Source organism: Berghia stephanieae, chromosome 5, assembly GCF_034508935.2.
Source record: "Berghia stephanieae isolate SIO BIC M18660-M18661 chromosome 5, UCSD_Bste_1.3, whole genome shotgun sequence".
Classification (NCBI taxonomy): domain Eukaryota; kingdom Metazoa; phylum Mollusca; class Gastropoda; order Nudibranchia; family Aeolidiidae; genus Berghia; species Berghia stephanieae.
In genome coordinates, this window is record NC_088364.1 from 33,520,092 (window position 1) to 33,543,504 (window position 23,413).

Genomic DNA, 23,413 nt, shown 5'->3' on the forward strand with positions numbered 1-23,413 from the left:
AAAATTGGGTTTAGCACTTCTAAAATTCAACAGGATGAAAATCGGATTTTATGAAGGCCAACACAAACGAATTATCATAAACGGAATTATCATTGAACAGCGCTGTTTACAATTTAAGATATGAAATCAATGGTACTGCTTTCATCTGGCTTAAAATTCAATGCGCGCACGCGTGTGTGTGTGTGTGTGTGTATGTGTGTGGTTGTTTGTTTGTGTGTGTGTGTGTATGTGTGTGTTTGATGTTATTTATCACGATTGAATTGAGATGTTATTATATACGAATATATACTTTTTTACCAATATAAATATTTTATCAATAAATATGCATGATCACACTAAGATAAGCCGTATAAGAATGTTTGTTTACGTGACAATATGTAGATATTCTGAATCCAACAAAATCAAATTATTATTCTAATTTTATGAAAATAGATGTTTCAATATGAATGTTATCTGAAGAAATAATACTATGTTTTCCCAATGACTTTTCGAGGCAAATTAAGCTGTTTTCTTTGGTGAGAGAAAAATTCATGTTTTTAAAAACAAATCCCAAAGGACTTAACCCGGAATCTGGCGTACTCTGGAAAGACACGTATTCAAAATTTTGGCGAGAAAACTCTGTCTTGAAATATCGATCGATTTAAATTGTAAAAACTCTCAAACCTGGGACCTTGTGACGTTCAAGGGTTGAGAGTTTTTGCCAAGATGATGGTTATTTAAATCGATCGATATTTGAAGGACGAGTGTTCTGGTCAAAATTTTAAATACTGTTTTGTTTTTTTTTTCAGAGTTCGGCAGTTTACTGTTTAAGGAAATCAAACGTAAAATAATCAGACTTACTGTATTATAAATTCAATAAGACTGAACATGATGGGAATAGAATGACAGTTTCAATAATAGACGTGGTTTACTATAGGAACGTTTTAGGTGTGAGTATTGAGGATCTTTTAGTCAATCACCTTCAAATACTGGAAAATTAACAACTATGAAGAATATCATGAAGTGGAACTAACATAGTGGACAGGTGAGGAATCCTCTCCCCTTCCCCCTCCTTACTCTTCACTTTTTCGTTTTCCTTGATTTCTTAGTTTCTAAATGCTTGTGAATTCAAAACGAAAACGCTTTAAAAAGTGTAAGTGTACAAGTAGAGCTCAGTAGTGAGAACTTCATTTTTATTAATCTTCAATAAATTATTTCATAGAAGTTAAGAAAAATGCAGAAAACCAATTCCAGACCAAAATTAGAGAAAAGTTTACCTCACAACATGATGTGTGAAATTTAGATAGAATAACCCTTTATTGATGAATAATTCTTGCTTCTAGCACAATTTGTGTAGTGTGGTGAGGACAGCCATATTTTAAATGAAAACTATCCAAGTTTTCAATGTCTCTTATTTCTTGTCCCTCATCTATGTCTCTCTCTCTCTCTCTCTCTCTCTCTCTCTCTCTCTCTCTCTCTCTCTCTCTCTCTCTCCCTCTCTCTCTCTCTCTCTCTCTCTCTCTCTCTCTCTCTCTCTGTTCATAGTATTCAATTTTTACCGTTAATATTTTACAAATAAAGTCTATAAACTCTTCGATCAATGGAAAAGTTACTGGCATAACTATAACTGAAACACAACATTTTCAGATGTGGACAAATAGTCACTTAGATGAAGCATTGCTTTAAATATGGTACGAAATTGACGTCACTCAGCGTTTTATTATTGTTATTAGACAGGCATTTTTCTGAGTAGTTTTCACTAAATTCGATCAATCAGACTATAAACATCTAAGATTACACATAGTTTGTTCTTTTGTTTGTTTGTTGTTTTTTTTTTTTTTGTTTTTTTTTGTTTTTTTTTTTTTGTATTGGCATGTTTTATCCGGCTGGAGGATGTTGTGAGTAGTTTACCTAAACGTATAGCATCAATTATCCATACCACTGTTATGAAGAGCACACATGTATACATGTTCCGCTCTTGACATCTTGGTTTGTTTTTTGTTTTTTGTTTTTTTGCTCCTCCTGGTCAGTAATCTTATATCCCATTGTTTTTCTTTCTTGCACCATTTATTTGCACTTGATAACACATTAATTGGGCCACTTGGCGCTGTTAATTTATTTTTCTCAAAACAGATCTTACAACATTCGCTCCCATCGGCTATGCAATGGAAGCTTATGTTTTATTTACTCCAAAAAAAATTGAGCTTTTATATCGAGCAATATCCACTAAACGTGCTCAAAGCTCAAGGGGTCCCTGGCCAACAGCAACACTTAAGATGTAGGACGGGACATGATCCCTGTAAGCCGATATTATAATTTTTTCGGACAGAGACAACACTGTTAAGGGCCAGGTATTCATTTTACACCTTTGTACGGTGAGAGAATGTGAGTAAAGAGCCTTTTCCAAGGACTCAACTATGTGCCGAGCGAGGCTCGAACCCAGGAACTTCTGATCCGAAAGCGAGTGTCATACCATAAGACCACATAGCCGCACAAGACGACATAGCCGCAAAACCACAGTCCAACCACAAGTCTAATACAAAGATAAAAATAAGAATAAAAAATACGTGTTAAAGAGATTGATATTGATATTGCCACCCTTCTAATACCGATTTGTAGACCACGTCCAGGGGATTTTCAATGTAAAGAACCCGGAGGTCCATATAGCATTTATTCCACCTCGCCAAACGTATTAATACTTTTTTAAAATAAGTCTATCGATACTCCTTTTTGAAACGAATTTCATAACATCCGGCGATCTTCTTTGTTATTCTATAATCGTTCGTTCTGTCAATCCCCTCTCTCTCTCTCTCTCTCTCTCTCTCTCTCTCTCTCTCTCTCTCTCTCTCTCTCTCTCTCTCTCTCTCTCTCTCTCTCTCTCTCTCTCGCGGTGTTTATCTTGGATTTACATTGTTTTTGCTATTTATTGCTGTCGTCATCAAGATTTTGTTTCAAATTTTTGTTGTGTTTGTTGTTTGTTGCTGTTGTTGTTGTTGTTGTTTGTTGTTGTTTTTGTTGTTGTTGTTGCTGTTATTGTTGTTTTTGTTGCTTTTAAAAATAATATCTTGTTTTTGTTTTTGTTGTTGTTCTTAATTTATCATGTTATTGTTTTCGTTGTTGTTGTTGTTGTTGTTGTTGTTGTTGTTGTTGTTGTTGCTATTGTTTCGGGGTTTTTCTGGGGTGGTTTCATTCTCTATCTAATATTACACTTTCTTTATTTATGTGCCTCTTACAAATAGATACATACATAGTATATCGCCGAAAAAGCAACTAATATTTGCAATGAACACAAAGAACGGACTGAAATACTAAGCTGCCTAAAGCTATGAACTTGTCATAGTATTGGACAAAAACTAATTTAACAGCTTCCATAACGAAAAAAGATAACGAATGGTAATTTACACACAATGTTGAAATCCTTCCAAAGCAAAAATAAAATAATAATGATAAAAATAAATAAAAAAAAACAAATTAGAACAGTAATGGCAAGTTCACATAAACATCCCGAAGAAAAGGTTTTTGCTTCTCTCTCTCTCTCTCTCTCTCTCTCTCTCTCTCTCTCTCTCTCTCTCTCTCTCTCTCTCTTTTTCTCTCTTTCTTTCTCTCAGTCTCTCTCTCAGTCTCTCTCTCAGTCTCTCTCCATCTGTGTGTGTGTGTGTGTGTGTGTGTGTCTGTCTGCCACTCTCTCTCTGTATTATATAATATATATAATTATTATATTATATATATATATTATATATATGTGTGTTTGTGTGTGTGTGTGTGTATCACTCACTCACTCTCTCTTCTCTCTCTCTCTCTCTCTCTCTCTCTCTCTCTCTCTCTCTCTCTCTCTATACCCACCTCCCTCCTCTTATTTCTCCACTTCTGCAGATATATCTTTCACTTTTTCTGTTTGGACTGTCCACAACCCACAACCTTCTATCTGTTTTAATTCTCTCCTTACCGACTATTTTCAGAACTCTTCCTGAAATATCATATTTACCAAACACAAACAATGATTCTTTTTACACTCAATTCAAAAGCAATTAGAACATACTATGCATTCTTTTCAATAAGTCTTTACAAAGCAGCATTGTTTAATAATAGATAAAAATAAATATTTTTTCTTAAACTTTTGTGATTTACAAACAAATCCCAGATGCAATGTTCATCGTATCATGTGGCTACGTGGTCTTGGGCATGACACTCGCTTTCGGATCGGATGGTCCTGGGTTCGGCGTATAGTTAAGTCCTAGGAAAAAGTTCTCTACTCGATTTATATCACTGTACTCGGGTGTAAAATGAGTACCTGGCGGTTAACAACCTTGTCTCTGTCGGGAAAAAAAGGTAATATCGCCTAACAAGCGTCATGTTTTGTTCTACATGTTACGTGTTTCTGTTGGTCAGGGACATTTGTAAAGAGTTTTGAGCAAGTTTAGTGGATATTGCGCTAAATAAAAAAGCTCAAAGCTCAAGTAACAAATTTGTCGACTTCCCATTAGGTGATAAGGAGAGTTTTAACTCTCTCCATTTCCGTAACATTTCCTCTTTTACTCCATTTACCTTTTTATTCGCTTGTATTTTTATTCATACTCAGTTTACAATGTATTATTTCTTAACATCCGATACTAGAATATTCATGCAATAAAACATTTGCCGTTTCAATACAAAGACAAAAAATTTAACCTCAAAGAAGAAGATACGAAGATAGATTCAAATGCATAATGATAAGTCCACCGACTAATACCGTCGCGCAGACCACTTTTGGGTGATTTGTGAATGTGAATAACCCTTAAGTCCAGAGTACATGCCCGCCTTGCTAAAAGTGGCAATACATTTTTCAAATAATGACTTCCTCTCGCTGACATAAGCCTCATACTCACATTTTTTGTTTTACTTTTTTTCCCCACCTAGGTTGGCCTGTATGTTATTTTTTGAGTAACTTAGTGCATATTCCTCTTTTAGACAAAATGCTTTATTTTTTCGTTTTTACGTTATCATTTACTGATATGATTTGTTCACTTTCTTTTCAATGCTTTTAATCTTTAAAAAGCTTCTTTCGCGGTCATAAAGTGTCATCTAATATGTGGCTTATATGTGATTATGTGTGACTTTCTGTTATATATATATATATATATATATATATATATTATATATATATATATATATATATATAATTATAAATTTATCACTACTTATATGCCAAAACATATGTGAGTGATACAATTATAATTTATATGCTCTAAACCATCATATCGAGCACTTCGTATACGGTACCAAGCTCATATTATTATACTTAGTATATATATATATTATATATATATATATATAATTAAATAATATATATATTTAATATAATTCTAAAATGGAAGATAAACAAGTCTGATAATGAAACGAATGGTTATCTTCGATCAAATCGTGCATGATGCAGTTAATTCAAGGCGATTCCAGCCTAAATTGGGAGACAACGTAAAGGAAAGAATTATTGAGATCCAATTTAGGGAAAAATCACTCTAAAATAAATTGATCAAATATTTCTCTTTATACAAATTCGATAATAAAAAAAAAAGAAACAAAAAAGAAGAGAGTGAGAGACCAAAAAAAAACGTGTGCGAAGATCTACGAGTCTTGATTATCGAAGAACAATTTGTCATATTTATACAAGTTATGATACATAGCGAAATGTCGGTTTATGTTATTTTCTCTGATATGTTTATGATTGTAATATCCTACAGGTCGTATATTATCATTACTATATTGATCGTATCTTGTGGTGTGGTCACAAGGACTGAGTGTCAGTCATTAGCAACAATCGTATAGAGCAGTATAATTAGGTGCCCCAAACGTAAACAAACGTCGAGAAGCACATGGCAAACCACATGTTCCTGTCTTGACAGCTCACGTTCCAATGTAAATTATAGAAAAAAATAACCTTTAAAATTTGGCTGTTAGGTGGCAAAAGAAACACATATTCATAAATACTCAATCATGCATCAAATAATGTCTAGATATGGATATTTTATGGAACAAAAGGTAAAATTTATCAAAAATTACAGTCTATCTATTTTTAGACCAGAGCAAATTATTGCGCTGGTGTGAACAAAACGAGAATTATTCGGAGCCTGATTTTCAGAATAATTTAGCCTTATATTATTATTTCTGCAACTGTTAGATTTTATGTAAACATATTTTCAATACTGAAAGTGTATTGCCTACAACTCAAACTACAAAATTGGGAGACCTATATTGTGAGTAAATTATTCCGGTCCCTAACGGAAATCACTAGCAACTTGTTATTGTTTACGTTTGGGGCACCTAACTTTACTGCTCTATTACGCAGTAATGGCTACTAGATAAGGTCACGAAATATCTCGATTACATATCGCGTTAAATGCGATACCAATGTCTTTTGGTTCTACTCTGAAAAGAAATCCTCTTCCGCGTTAAGAAATGCACTGTTTTGCTTTGAATTTAGAAGCTTGAATTTAAATGGATCTTGCGATCATAAATGTGATCAATCTCCCCATATAGAAGATTGAAAAGTTGAAACAATAATATCAAATCCCAATAAAAGAGATTTGACAGTTTGCTCAAATTGACGAGGTATCATTCTCATTTCTACGATACCAATAAATTATTGCGTATTGAATCCGCATTCACTGACCTGAAAGATAAAACGGATCTCGGGTTCAGTCTTTCTGTCTGACTAGCAGTACATGGGTAGCTCGGTCTTTTTAGAATAATGAAAAAGACGACATGGAAAAAACTGCCCATTTTCTTTATATATCATCGTGTTTATTATTTGGGACTTTTCCCTAAAACTTACATATAACTCACTTTACTTTATTATCCTGGGCAAGTTGTCGATAAGAAATTAAAGCGCAGATTTTGTGTTTTAGTCTAGCAATCAGGACACAACATTACACCATTTTAGAGACCTGGGGAAAATATCAGCTCCTGAAAAATAGAGAATAACGGTGAAGTTATAAGCTCGAGAATCGAATTATTAATACTTGAGATACATAGGGTAAAAAGCACCGGAAAAACATCAAAGAAAACGAGCACCAACTAAGAAGAGATCCAAGCACCAATCGTTTGGCCAGTGTATTCCAAACTTTAAAGTCTCATCCAAAATCAAAACAGGCTCCCCGTTGAGACGAATCGCTCAAACACTAAACTGCCGTGCTCTGGAAAAAAACATATTTAAAATTAGGCCAGAAAACTCGTCCTTTAAATATCGATCGATTTTAATGACCCTCAACTTGGAAAAAAAAATTCTAAAACCTGGGACTTCGCGAAGTACCATATATATATATATATATATATATATATATATATATATATATATATATATATATACATACATATATATGTATATGTGTGTGTGTGTGTGTGTGTGTATGTGGATAGATAAATGGATAAAAAGATAGATAGATAGATCTAGTATACGCAAATTACTTTGGATTGAGAATGAACTATTTCTTAATTTAGTGGCGACTACATTTTTTTTTCCTAAGTCAAGATAGATCGCCTCGCCTATTCGGTGTTTTTAATGTCTTTAACGTAGAATTGAAATGTAATTGGATTTCCCGGAAATCTTAACGACCCAGCTGGTTTGGTGGTGATGTAATTCCATCAGCACCGCGGCTGTATATTTCATTCCACTTGACTTTTTTACGACCTTTTCATTTTGTCTGGTTTAAGGGCGCAGTAAAACACTTATAGAAATAGATTATCATCTACCCGCCCCGATCCACTCTAAAATCTAGACTTTTATCGATGAGGAGTCTTGTTCTGATTACGCATACTGTGACTCTTTCATCGATTTCCGTTTTGGGTCACTGCCAACAATTTCTCCAAAACACAACTTCTATTAGGATAGTCTATTTTGTCTCTTCTTATTAATTTCTTTTTTTTTTCTGAATTGGTGGTTATTTATGGTATTGGTGCACTGTTTCGGTCACGGTGACAATAAAGAGCTGATATATTGAATACTTATCGTGTATATATATATATATATATATATATATATATAATATATACACGATAAGTATTCAACATATCAGCTCTTATATATATATATGTGTGTGTGTGTGTGTGTGTAGATATATATATATATATATATATAATTAAATGCTCGCACGCGAGTGTGTGTGTGTGTGTGTGTGTGTGTGTGTGTGTTTGCGTGCGAGTTTACTTGTGTGTGATTGTCAAGCCTGCCTCCGATTATTTAATATCCTGTCAAATCATATAAAATGTTATCCTAGTTTTTTCAAGCGCCATTGATGTAATGGTGAAACCAAATGGATTCCAATCAATACAAACCACAACGATGCACAAATCCAATAAAGCTTAGAGAAAAACCCCAAAATATTAGCGAAGGATAATTTAGAATAAAAATCTGTTTGTGTATGTAAGTGCCAGACAAAGTAGAGAGAAATATACAAAAATAAACCATCCCTTAAAAGCATGCGTGCCTCGATTAGGGATCTGTCCCAGACCTCCTGATTATCGGTCCGGCGGGCTACCTATTATACCACAGAGTAGATAGCTGGGACGATTTCATTTCTATATTCTTCACAATATTCTATCTATATTCTTCTGCTTTGAACCCTTGCTGCATCACAAAACACTAACATTGAACATGCGAGAATGAAGACGAGAACAACATTTGAGTTAGCTCCATTTTTATTTTGAAAAAACTGAAAGTGATTAATTCAGGAGCAAGCACAAAATAGTATACGATAAATAAAAGGCTGAAGTCCTTTTCTGCAATCCAAAGAAGCTCACACATCCCTTCAAAACAACTCTATTGTGATTAACAATGAAGTGATCTATTTCGAAGAAAAAGCTAGAAACTTAGCAATATACTTTCAAAATGACTTATTCATTGAAAAAACATTAACTACGTTTGGAAAATATTGCACAAATACAAAGTTTTTAAATAGTACTGCCTTAAATACTCTTGTTTCATCATTTATATTTTCTAGGATAGATTAATTCTCTCCATAACATTCCATAAAACTATCTCCTTCACAAATTGCAGCGCATCCAAAATCATTCTGCTAGGATCATTATATGAAACAGACAAGAGATCATATTACACACATGTTATTATCACTTCACTGGCTACCTGTTGGGTTAAGAATCAAATACAAAATCGCTGTTCTTTGCTTTAAATGCATCAACTAAGCTGCTCCTTCATATTTATGCAACTTTATTTCGTTGTACTCTCCTTCCATAACGTTAAGATCTATAGTGACCATCTACAATTAACTGTTCCCAAAAAAGGCTCCAAAAGTATTTCTGATAGATCTTTTTCTCATGCTGCTCCTTCTATTTGCAACTCTCTTCCAATTTTCTTAAGAAAATGCAATACAGAAGCTACTTTTAAGACAAATATTAAGACTTCCTGTATTAGAAATATTTGATAGATTAAAACCCGTTTCCGTTTATGGATCATTTTTCATGATAAGCATGTCTTAAGCATGTTTTGCCTATGACCTGTTATTGAAGCTTTATGTTTGTATTGAAAAGGCGCCTAGAGCTGTTTGTATATGGAATAGGCGCGGTATAAATGACTTACATTATTGAAAATTATTTACGGTATTACCAGTGCCTGCTCCTCATTTTATCACTTTGATAATTTACAACCTTTACCAATCTGCTATCTTTTTTACTGTATTTTGAAACAATCGGCAACGATTGCCCAATAATCAGACGCTAAATTATTGCAAAGTGCATTTCACCAGATCTGAGTTGAGTACAACAACCAATCCAATGCCGGTGGTGGGTTGATGTGGGGGGGGGGGGCGGTGCTAAATGGCTAGGAAAATATTATGACGTATGGAGTAACTTTAACCCCCATCCTTACTGTGACAGGTCCAGCTCTCTGAAATTGATTATCTGAGTCTTTCCATTGCGTAATTTAAAGAATTCAAAAAGCATAATTTCTCCTGTGACGCAGAGGTGCATCATCTTAGACTTGATTTTATTTTTACATCATGATGCCACGCGTTGCTTTTAAACAGCGCTGAATACTATTTAACGACAGCACTTGGTCACCTTTTGAATTTAACGTCTTCGAAAGGACATGAATCAAAATATTTTAAGGTCAATAGCTTCTTTGTATTGTACCTAAACATTGAGAATGCTCTAATTGACGAATCTATCAATATCTAAATGTTAATTTATCGAGTTTTAATAATTTTAAAAGATTTTTCGTGAAATGAGGAAATAATAGTTACAAAAAGTCGATGTCTTTATTTACTTTCGTTAAACATTACTCGGTTCCGTTAATTATCTTATGCTCTGAACTCACAAATCCCGCCTTAAGTCACACAAAATTGCCTGGTGTGTAAGGATGACACCACAGAAATCACTTAGTGACCTTAATTCAATATATCTCATTACTTATAATATTTCACTTTATAATAAATTTGCGGAAAAACCGAAAAAAAAAGATTTTTAAAAAAAATCTATTAACTCTTATTTATCATTTTTTTAAAGGGTCTATGAATCAATCAATTATAAGAAGGAGGAATATGCCACTTCGTGTTTTTCCTAGATTAGATTCCATATGAAATATTCACACACTTCTCGACCTTTTTTCGACACGAGTTAATAAATTATGCATTACAGGTCTAGAAATAAACCGAGCTCCCTTCGAACCGGAAGTGAATGGCTATGTGCGCTAAGAGAGAATAAGAGATGGCGTAATGAATGAGTCGGTCTGTTCTGATGAGCAGATTAAAGAGGTTCTGTCAATGCGTCTTCCTCCTTTTTCACTGGCCCTAACTTGATTAATGGCCTCCTAAAGTATTCAGGGGTCCAGGCCTACCTTCTCTCCCTCTGTATTCAATGCTGTTTTTATGCTAAGAAATGTGTGTGTGTTTATATATTATTATCTACATCCACCAAAAATCGACCGGCAATTTGTATATCCTTTTAGCGTGTGGTATCTCGTTTGGTCCACCCAATTTCCGTGGAGAGCGTCTATATCCTTTTCTTTTCATTTCTTCACGTTTTTGCTGTTTTTCAATTTCCCATACTCAGTCTTCATCTATATACTTTATATTTATTTGATCCACGTCCTGGGTTTTATAATCATAATTGATTGCTATCCTTTGGATAGGACACTACTCTATAGCAGATCTAATTTACACAGGTTTATGTCGCCTTAAACATATTCAGTCTTCATCTATACTATATATTTATTTGATCCAGGTCCCGGGTTTTATAGTCATAATTGATTACTATCCTTTGGATAGGACACTACTCTATAGCATATCTGATTTACACTGGTTTCTGTCGCCTTAAACAAACGGAGAGTCCTTTTCGACTACAGGCTCAAGTCTTTATGTGGACGACGCAAAGTCGAATGCTTGGAAAAAGCTCCTCACTCACATTTTTCCACCATACTCTGCTGTAAAATGAGTGCCAGGCCGGTAATAGCATTGTTCCCACCGTAAAAGAAATTGAAAAATGACATCACAAACGTGATTAATATCTCGTTCTACAAAATAACGTGTTACTGTTCGCTTGGAACCATTCTAAATAGTTTCAACACATTTTAGTGGTCCTATTGAAAAGCTCAAGTTTTTTTTTTTTTTGCTTAGACTATGTGGTCTTGCATTATGACACTCGCCTTCGGATTGGAAGGTCCAGGGTTCGATTCCCGCTCTGAGCGACGCATAGTTGAGTCCTTGAAAATGGCTCTTTATTCACAGCCTCTCACCATGCACGAGTGCCTCTGTCGGGGAAATATTGTAATGTCGCCTAACAGACGTCATGTCTCGTCTTACCTGGTAAGAAGGCTTTTGTCCGGGGACCCCTTTAAAGCGCTTCAAGCACGTTTAGTGGATATTACTCTATATATAAATACTCAAAAATATTAATTCCGTTTGGTATTAATCGACAGATTGGGCCCGTTTCGAAATCTCTAGGCTTTTTTGGATTGCATCCAACTGAAATCGCTTTTTCATCACAAAATGTACCAGAGATTATTTCAGTTTCCAAGACTCAAATAGAATATTATTTTTAATTGGCAGGCATATCTATATCACGTTAGAAAGTCAATCTCTCTCTCTCTCTCTCTCTCTCTCTCTCTCTCTCTCTCTCTCTCTCTCTCTCTCTCTCTCTCTCTCTCTCTCTCTCCTGCTTTTTCTCTCTATCTCGCTCTCTATCGATCTATATATCATCTATCTATCTATTTTTACCCTCTCGCACCCTCTTTCTTTCTCTCACTCTCTCTCTTTCTCTCTCTCTCTCTACTCTCTCTCTCTCTCTCTCTCTCTCTCTCTCTCTAACTATCGCTTTCTCTTTCTCTTATTCAATCTCTGTCTTTGTTTCTCTCTCTCTCTTTCTCTCTCTCACTCTCTATCTATCTATCTATTTATCTTGCTCGCTCTCTACTCTCTCTATCTATCTCGCTCTCTCTCTCTTTCTCTCTATCTATTTCTCTATCTATCTATCTATCTAACTCTCTTTCTCTCTCTCTGTCTCTCTCTCTCTCTCTCTCTCTCTCTCTTTATCTTCATATTTTTCTCTCTCCATCCCTACCTATCTATCTATCTATCTCGCTCTCTCTTTCTCTAATTCTCATTCTCATTCTCCCTCCCTCTCTCTCTCTCTCTCTCTCTCTCTCCCTCTCTCTCTCTACCTCTCTCTCCATCTCTATCTATCTCTGTATGTACCTCGCTCTCTCTTTCTCTCTCTCTCTCTCTCTCTCTCTATCTCTCTCTCTCTCTCTCTCTCTCTCTCTCTCCATAATATGGAAAACAGCCACATCAACACTCAATAAGCCTTTAAGTACTTTATACCACAGACAGACAATCTACTTGGTCAATTTTCTACCATATCCGCACAAACCAATCAAAACCTATAGGGGTCTTGAAATATCCTCATATTATGGTTTAGCTAATCTAACGAGATTGGGAAACTCGCGATAAAGTACATTGTGATATAAAGTGAGTGCAACTTATATCTACCAGTCTATGTCTTAAGTTAAAGTATAATAGATAATCGCAAAATAGAAAATTATCAATAAATAGCATTTATAAACGATATCTTATGGACCATACCACTCGCTTGATATTTCCGGGAGTACAGTTGACAGATTGGTATATAATACCTTGTATATTTGATTATATATATGGCGTAACATCACATCCTCTAGACATGCTTAAAGGGCTTACAAGGGGTCCTTAGCCCACAGAAACATTTTACTCGTAGGAGATTACTGCACATGACGCCCATAATTACATTTTCATTTATTTTCTGATAGAGACACCGCTGTTAACGGCCTGGTAATCATTTTACAAATGATTATAGTGAGATAATATGAGTAGAGAGATCTTTTCAAGGATTGAATTATGTGCTGCTAACAGCGGAACTCGAATCCTAGACCTTCCAGTCCGAAGGCGAATGTCATATCACTATGCCAGATATCAAAAACATTACCAAATAGTAGATGATACCCATTTTTAAATGCAAGAATTATTAATAATAAACTTGAGATTTTATATAGCGCAATATCCACTAAACCTGCTCAAAGAGATATACAAGGGATCGCCAACCAACAGCAACATTTAGGATGACGCCTGTGAGGCGATATTGCAATTTCTCTGACAGAGACAAAGGTGTTAAGGGCTAGATAATCTTCCCCTCCAATGCGGCTATGTGGCCTTATGGTAATGCCATACTAATCATTCACCTTTGGATCGCAAGGTCCTGAGTTCGAGTCCCGCTCTGAGAGGCCCATAATTAAGTCTTTGAAAAATGCTCTGTAGTCACATTCCCTCACCGTCCTCATGTGTGAAATGAGTGATTGGTTGTCTTTATCGGGAAAAAGGGAATATCGCCTAAGCATGCGTCATGTCATGTGTTGCTGTCGGCCAGGGACACTTTGCAAAGCGTTATGAGCAAGTGCAGTGCATATTGTGTGATATAAAGGCTCGCGTTTTAAGTCTTGCTCTCTATATTCTTATCATACAGAATCTCCGTTTTAAAGTCAGTCCATGAAAAGATTTGATATGTCATCGTGTCAAACTTGTATTCTGATATACTTAGAAAAAGTACGAATTAAAAATGTTGGTCTGAAAACTCGTCCATCAAATATCGATTGATTAAAATGGCACTCGTCTTGGCAAAAACTCTCTAAACCTGAGACCCCGCGAAAGATAATATGATAGAATATGGCATCCAACCTCTGGAAGAGAATGAACTTGGATGATGATGATGATGATGATGATGATGATGATGATGATGATGATGATGATGATGATGATGATGATGATGATGATGATGATGATGATGAAAGATGATGATATGATGATGAGATGATGATGAGATGATGATGATGATGATGATGATGATGATGAGATGATGAAGATGATGATGATGATGATGATGATGATGATGATGATGATGATGATGATGAAAGATGATGATGATGATGATGATGATGATGATGATGATGATGATGATGCTGATGATGATGATGATGATGATGATGATGATGATGATGATGATGATGATGATGATTTGAATATTCGAAGCTAACGTTTTCTTGCAATGACAGAAAATGTTTTGTCAGTGCAAGGCAGAGTTAATAAAAACGGGGTTAAAAAGAGTGATAATCCTAGCGGAATAAATGATAAGTTGTGGGACTCTTGGCTCAACAGCGTCCTATAGATCGTTCGACTTAACACGGCTAACATTAATTACATAGTCCTGGAGTGTCGGATTTCCTCCTCTACACCCCCCCCCCCCACCCCCACCCACCCCATATTTTTCTCACTCATAACTGGATAGTTGTATCTTGTTTAAATCAGTCAATAAAAAAAACTGAAGCATTTATATGGCGCAATATCCACTCAACGTGTCCAAAGTGCTTTACAAGGGGTATCTAGCCAACAGCAAAATTTAACAGGTAGAACGAGACATGACGCCTTTTAGTCGATATTACACTTTTTACGACAGGTACTCATTTTACACCTGAATGCGGTGAGAGGATCTTAGTAAAGAGCCTTTTCCAAGCTTTTAGTCGAATTTACATTTTTTACGACAGGTACTCATTTTACACCTGAATGCGGTGAGAGGATCTTAGTAAAGAGCCTTTTCCAAGGACTTAACTATGCGTCGTTCAGACTGGGACTCGAACCGTGAACCATACGGATACAAGCCCAAATAAACATTCATGATACACCCGTGTATCACGACAAGGAGTGCATTTTTTCCTAGATCATCCGTATCTGATATTTGGCCCACAATCTCCATCTCTAACTATATCGGGGTGACCAATATCAAAAGTTTGAGTTCAAAATAGAAAATAAAGCAATTGGATATCGCAATTTGATCCTTGTATTGATTTTTTTAAAAACTTTGTTTCCTTCTTTTGATTGGCTTTTTAACAGTTTATCAAAGAAAGAATAACGATTACTGACCTTTAGAATAGCGCAATATCTACTAGTTGTGTACAAAACGAGTTACAAGTGGTCCCAAACCAACAGCAATACGTCATCGTGTGCATGGCGATGTTATAAATTTATTTCGACAGAGACCGTTAACCTTCAAGTACAAGTTCAATGTCTTTATCTGCAAAAGGCGGATTTCCCATCACTGCAGATTTTATACAATTTTGTGGTGACTTTCTCCATTATTCTTTTATTGAGTTGAAAGATAAATGTTTAATAGTTGACCAAATTTGTTGTTTTTTGGTAATATCTAAGATTTCTGTTGGGAGAGTGTTCCATTCCTTGATGGTTCTTGGGAAGAAACTGTTTTTATATCTGTTAGATCTGTGTGTTGGGGGTTGTTAACATAATTTTTGGAATATATCCAAGTATTTACATATTGATGATAATTTGATTGTTGAAAACTCAAACACGGAAATATTGGAGTCTCCTTTCGCAAAGACCGGCACGAATGTTCAAGATACAACTCCACGACGATTCGAATTCAGCAAATAGTTTCCTTATCGTGATCAAACACCAGCAATTATTTATCTGCTGCAAATATTCGAAAGAAATGGAAACTTTTTTCACCGGATTACCGGATTGTGAGATGTCACCCTAGAATCGATAATAATGGATCGAATAGAAACGTCTATGTATCTATTCATACCTAACGAATGTTGACATTTTTGACATTATCTTATTTTACTTCCTATTTTCGTCACGACTTTTCTAAATATCTTTTCTTTTAACGGATTTTACGGCGATTGCGACACACTTAGGTCATATCAACGATAGTAAAGAGGAAGAAAATGGGATCGTAAAAGGTTCTAGAATTCCGATTAAAGTATCCAAGATAAAAGTAAGACAAAGGGGAGTTATTCAAATAGGAATGTAGATTCCAAGAGCACACCATCATGTACTTAGTTTCAGGTCACCTAAATGTCTCATCCTGACTCAAGCACAGGTCCCCACCCTCCCCCCCCCCCCCCACACACACACACACAAGAGGAACACACTCAAATGTTTACAAATCATATATATATATATATATATATATATATATATATATGTGTGTGTGTGTGTGTGTGTGTGTGTGTGTGTGTGTAATATTAAAAATAATTCATTGCATAACAGAAAGATGATTTACAAGACAAAACTCGAACTATACATTTGACTGTTTCCCTCCCAACCAGGGTATCCGACCAGGGCCAGGACAAAACCAAGTAATCTCATGCCAAGACAAAAACAGAAAGCCTGTTGGAAAAACAGTTATAGATCTAAATATCTCGTGGAGTTCTGTAATATATTTTATATTCTTAGTGTTCACCAGGTTTTCTTTTGTTTTGTCTTGGTTTTTTTGTTTGTTTGTTGTTGTTTTTTTTTTTTTGTTTGTTTGTTTTTTTAATTGCTCTGTTTTGTTTTGTTATTGATTTGTTTTGTTTTATTTTTATTTTTTTGGTTCTATTTTTGTTGTTGTTTTATGTTTGTTTGTTTGTTTTGTTTTGTTTTATTTTATCAGTGTGCCGTGTGTCAGTGTACTTGGTAAATGTTAACAATCTTACGCATTGCATATCGTTCTACAAAAAGAAAAATATTTTCATGATAAGCAGAGAAAACATCTCGTTTATTTAATCGATTTTATTTTTATCGATACTAGGGCGACATCTCACAATCCGGTAATCCGTTCAAAAAAGTTTCCATTTCTTTCGAATATTTGCAGCAGATAAATAATTCCTGGTGTTTGATCAAGACAAGGAAACTATTTGCTGAATTCGAATCGTCGTGGAGTTGTATCTTGAACATTCGTGCCAGTCTTTGCGAAAGGAGAATCCAATATTTCCGTGTTTGAGTTTTTAACAATCAGATTATCATCAATATGAAAATACTTGGATATATTCCAAAAATGATGCCAAAAGTGTCTTTCTAACCTCCAAAATGTGTCGTTTAAAGGTATGTAATTCTTATAAAGAATTGTGACCATTCGTCTGGAAGCGGTATTATATCGACCCTGAAAAGTGAAATTATAAATAAACTGATAAAAAATACGAACTTTGGGTCTTTTCCAACGTAAGAAAATGCATTTATTCTTTACCATTAAAAATAGATATTAATTCTAGTTGCAAATCTGTGGCTAGAAATTATATTTCCAGCACTTCACTCATCCAGACATATTACTGCTTAACTCGAATGCCACGATGCGATATAAATGTGCAGTGGTCAACTCGAATGCGATAATGCGATAGATATAAATATGCAGGGTTAACTCGAATGCGACGATGCGATATAAATATGCAGGGTTAACTCGAATGCGATAAAGCGATATAGATGTGCAGTGGTTTACTTGAATGCGATAATGCGATATAAATGTGCTCTGTTTAACATATATGCGATGAAGTGATAGATATAAATGCACAGTGGTTAACTCGAATGCGATGATGCGATATAAATGTGCAGTGGTTAACTCGAATGCGACGATGCGATATAAATATGCAGTGGTTAACTCGAATGCGATAAAGCGATATAAATGTGCAGTGGTTTACTTGAATGGGATAATGCGATATAAATGTGCTCTGTTTAACATATATGCGATGAAGTGATAGATATAAATGCACAGTGGTTAACTCGAATGCGATGATGCGATATAAATGTGCAGTGGTTAACTCGAATGCGATGATGCGATATAAATGTGCAGTGGTTAACACGCTGTATTTATATAGATTGATTCGTGGCCAGTGATGATTTAAACTTCATCAATGATATAAAATGGTTGCCAGCCTTTCATTGAAGATTACAACAATTCTCTTCTTAATTCGAGGAAATAAAACAAGAGAACGGTATTATTCACTGAATTTTAATCGTCCTGGAGGTTTTTGGTTTTTTTAAATTGTGCGATAAGAAGATCCTGTATTCATTAATTTGGTATTTTAAGATTATGATTATTATTATCAATACGTATACTAAGAGAATACTTGGATTTAATCCAAGAATTAGGTCGCCCAATTTTTTTCTCATTATACTAGAAATTAGTTTAAGTGACATCAGAAATGATTTGGTGCTTAATGCGTGTAGACTGTGCCGTAATTGATGAGCTGTATATAAATAAATATTTGAAAATTCATTTGTGACTCACCGTAGCAAAATGGTATTATATCAGAGTGATTGAATTAATGAAAAATGAATTCACAGTCAACCATATACAAATTGGGTGAATTTCATATGATTTTCATTCACTAATTAAGTCAAAGTTCTTAAGGTGAGGATAACTAAACTTCTATATTTATTTTGTATTATCTTAGCTTAAAATTAACTATTCGAAAAAATGTTCACTCTGATATAATACCGATTTGAGATGGGAGTCACATTTTGAGTAACGATCGTTGGACGTTGACGATTTCACCATATTCAATGGCCTTCGGAGAACTTGATTTACTCAACTACCTGAAGATATGGAATCAAATTTTGATTTCATGCAGTACAAGTTGTAAAATAGGCGCCAATTTTAAACTAGCACGCTTACATTTTCACTCACATCTATAGCTAGCTTCTTATTTAAACTTGAGTGAGCAGAACTCAAAAGTGTGTTGTAGTCCTTCAGAGCCATTCGGCCCGTGGAGCATGAAACGAACAATGGCAATTAATTGCTATTCTTTGGATAGGAAGCTAGTCTATCGCAAAGTACTTTCCGCAAGATCTAACAGAACCAGCTACCAATCACTGCTGGGAGTACATAGTGGTCAGAAAAAATCTCGACAGTACCCGTGATAGATCTCGGTCCCTTTAGTTGTGAAACGAATGGTCTAGTAACGGAGCTATCGGGGCCCCAAAAATACGTGTCTTACCCAAGGACATAACATCGAGACCCAATTTTTGAGCTGGTCCAGATACCGGCTATGCTAAATATATTTTGACATGCTTACAATACGAGATGCAGAACCGCTCGTAAGTTTTAGTCATTAGAATTAAAGAAAATACGCAATCTATCGTCTGAAAACGGCATTATGGCGAGGTGAAACAGATGCTTAAAATCTATTTAATTAACCAGTCAACTGCCGTACTCTAGAAAGCATTAAAAATTTGGCCATAAAACTCGTCCTTCAAATATCGATCGATTTAAATGCCCGCAAAACTCTCAAATCCGGGACTTTGCGAAGTTTTCTGACCAAATTTTTAAATACATGTTTTTTTCCCTATTGCTACAGTTAACTGGTTAATATTGAGGCAGACAAAACGAGATGTTATTGATTTTATATGATCCTAGTCTACCATTATGAATGAGAGAGAATACATACAGAATGCCATAAATATATCATAAACAAACCAAGTGTCCAATGATTGCGTTTGTTAACAAATTAAGTCCTTTGATTGATAATAATAAATAAGATTTACAAAGAACTGCATAAAGGTGATTGGTGTCACAGCTTGTGGCTTATTGTATTTATGTTGTGCAAATAGGGCAGGGAAGTCGTGACGTCACACCTTCTACTCTTCCGATTTCAAACTCCTTGGAAGTGTGTATGCTACCAGTCCCTCGGAGGACTAATAATGACTAGGTTGCAATTGAATCATAAGGCGGCAAAACTATTTTAGTAGTAGTAGCAGGATGTATAGACAGATTCTTAAGATTAAGGTACACAAAAATACCAGGATGGGTGATCTTTATTGACGACCAGCATATTATATTTAGACTAGAAAATATGATGCCATCACTCTGAAACCAGAATATCAATTACACAAGATATTTATCCAGTCCTCCGGATGAGTGGTTTTCCAACGGGATCGAAACCAGTTAGTTTTTGGGGTTTTTTTTTTTTTGACAAGAAACGTGTGTTCCCTATTATGAATTATGTTTGTTAACATGCAGATTTAATCAAGCCTTTTTAAACACTGTATGCATGAAGGTTTCCTCATCGTGGTGTTTACCTTGATGGACACAGCAAAGGAACAAAGTAAGTGAAAATCGCATTCCCTTAATAAAATTATAAATACACATATGACAACGTACTTATATCGATTTTTTTCCATAATTTCCATTGTTTAGCTACAGCAGTTCCCTTGTTTTTACAGTTATCAAATTATACGAGTACATCATAGTGCCGCAGACCTAATTAACATTGAGGCAGATAAAAAGAGATTTTGTAATCGATTTTATATTATCATTATCTACTATGAGAGGAAATAAGTACAGGATAAATGTATCAGAAACAAATAAGATGGAGAGAAAGATAAAGTGAGTAAATGTGACTCATATATAAGGGAGCAACACAAAACACACGACGTTTCGGCCTTTGACCTTCTTCAAGTAAACACGAAATATGTTATATAGTCAAGTCTAAAAGTCTAAATTGTGCGACTATGTGGTCAAGTAGTATGACATTCGTCTTCGGATCGTAAAGTCCTGGCTTCGAGTCCCGCTCTGGGCGGGGCATAGTTGAGTCCTTGGAAACGAATTTCAACTCATATTCTCTCACCATACTCGGGTGTAAAATGAGTGCCTGGTCGTTGACAGCGTAGTCTTTGTCCAAAAAAAATGTTATATCGCCAATCGTCACAAATTACTTCTTATACCATTCTGTATGAAAAAATGAGCCAAAAAATATGTGTCTACTTATCTGATTCGTTAGTTATTGTAATGGCTCTTACACACAAAAACACAACAGAATCTTGCACTAGCAGCTTCTTTCGCATTGCCGGTTTGCACACACATCGAAAAGAAGGAAAACAAAAATAAAGTGATTACTGGCGGGACCCGGATTAATATTTCCGTTCTGGATGTTTTAATTGATCAAGTATTGAGTAACATTCGCTTTTAATAAAATAAACAAATAAGACAAGGAGCCAAAATTAATGAAACCGGGCAATTTTGGCCCTGTATTGATTTTATAATTATGTCCTCCCTCCCCTCACACCTCTCTCTCTCTCTCTCTCTCTCTCTCTCTCTCTCTCTCTCTCTCTTTCTTTCTTTCTTTCTCTCTCTCTCTCTCCTCTCTCTCCTCTCTCTCTCTCTCTTTCTTTCTCCCCCTCTCTCACTCACTTTTCTCTCTCTTCTTCTGTATTCTCTCTCTCTCTCTCTCTCTCTCTCTCTCCTCTTTCTTCTCTTTCTTTCTCTCTCATCACTACTACCTCTTCACTCTATTTTATTATCTCTTTCTTTTATTATTTCTCTCTCTCTCTCTCTCTCTCTCTCTCTCTTGTGTGTGTGTGTGTCGTCGTGTGTCTATCTCTCTATTACACACTATCTCACTTTATCTTTTTTTCTTCTCCTTCTTTTCCTCTCTCTCTCTCTCTCTCTCTCTCTCTCTCTCTCTCTCTCTCACCACTCTCTCTCTCTCTCTCTTTTGTGTTTCTATCTTCTCTTCCGCCCTCTATCTCTTTCTTCTCTCTCTCTTACATCATTTATTTCCCTCTCTCTTCTTTCTTTCTTTCTTTCTTTCTTTCTTTCTTTCTTTCTCTCTCTCTCTCTCTCTCTCTCTCTCTCTCTCTCTCTCTCTCTCTCTCTCTCATCGAAGGTTTTGTTTATATCATCTAGCATTTCATAAATTATATGTTTGTGTTGTATTTTATTAAATGTTTATTATGTTTGGGTTTTTCTCGATTTTGTCGATTTTGTCATCATATTTTTTTCTTTATCTCTCAGTGCATCAATGCAGATGACTATTGTCTTAACATTACTAAATTAACAGTGTAGCCTACTGTTGTGAGCCGTTCTATGTCACGTTAATTATATTTCACAAAAATGTTGGGCATTTAATTAATTTATATAGTATTTTTTTTTCTCTAGGCGATCGTTCACCGTGAACAGAAATCATTTTCCTTTGTGCGGCTATGTGGTCAAGTTGTATGACACTCGCATTCGGATCGGAAGGTCCTGGGTTCGAGCCTCGCGATCGGCGCATAGTTGAGTCCTTGGAGAAGGCTCTTTACTCACATCCTCTCACCGTACTCGGGTGTAAAACGAGCACTTGGCCGTTTACAGCGTTGTCTTTGTCAAAAAAAAATTGTAATATCGCCTAATAGGCGTCTTGTCCCGTTCTAAATGTTACGTGTTGCTGTTGGCCAGGGACCCCTTGTAAAGCGCTTTGAGCATGTTACGTGGATATTTCGCTATATAAAAGCTCAAGTTTGTTTGTTTTTTTTCAATAGTGTACGGCTTCCTTTCACCCTCTAGATGAAATTAACAAATAATACGGGATCAGATCGTGTACATTGCATCACAAAAAAGAGGACCAAAAATCTTATCAGAAAATTGTGAAAATCTTCTGATTTTGGTATAGTATTGCTGACCTGCCTTCTAGTACGAAAAGCGCGTACAATTATGAATTTTTTGCTCAAAATTTCAGAACTTCATGAGCATCTCTAAGTCACTAAAATTGATCAAAGCTAGAGGTGTTAAATGAGCCAGTAAAATGGAGAGAAAAATAAAGTGAGTAGATGTGACTTATATATAAGAGAACAACATATATATGAGTCGCATCTTCTCACTTTATTTTTCTCTCCATAAAATTTATCAAAAAAGGAAGTTGATGCCAGACTACAAGATTTTTAATGATTTTGAAGTGTTATCTAATCCTTATGAGGATAAATTGTGCTTTAAAAAGTTAACTTTAGCTACTACAATTTGTATCTCCTAAAAAGTTACGAATCTTTAAATTTTCCAGTAAGCACGTCTGCTTGGTTACAATTATGATTTTGGTTGCCGATGAAAGATATCCTTCCCACGGCTTGTTCTGTATAGGCACGTAAATGATATTAATTTACAATAATTCATGCTCTTTTTACATTTGTATTAAATATTATATATCGATTTATGAGATAAATGAAGCAGTATGAATATAAAGAGAATAATTGTAGACTTCCAAACAATGTAAGAGGTTTAAATGTTTGTCTCCATTATAAAAAGGTTTATAAATCACTATTCTTAAAAAGATTTTTATCAAAATTTGGCTCTCTGCATGGCATGACTCTAATGTGTTTCTTAGAAGTTGGGTGTGAATAAA

General features: G+C 35.2%; 1 protein-coding gene across 1 annotated transcript in view; it reads right to left on the reverse strand.

Moving 5' to 3' along the window:
* The window catches only part of LOC144972789 (glutamate receptor ionotropic, NMDA 1-like), a 240,145-nt gene that overhangs the window by 201,745 nt on the left and 14,987 nt on the right, over nt 1–23,413 (reverse strand). The window lies entirely within an intron of this gene.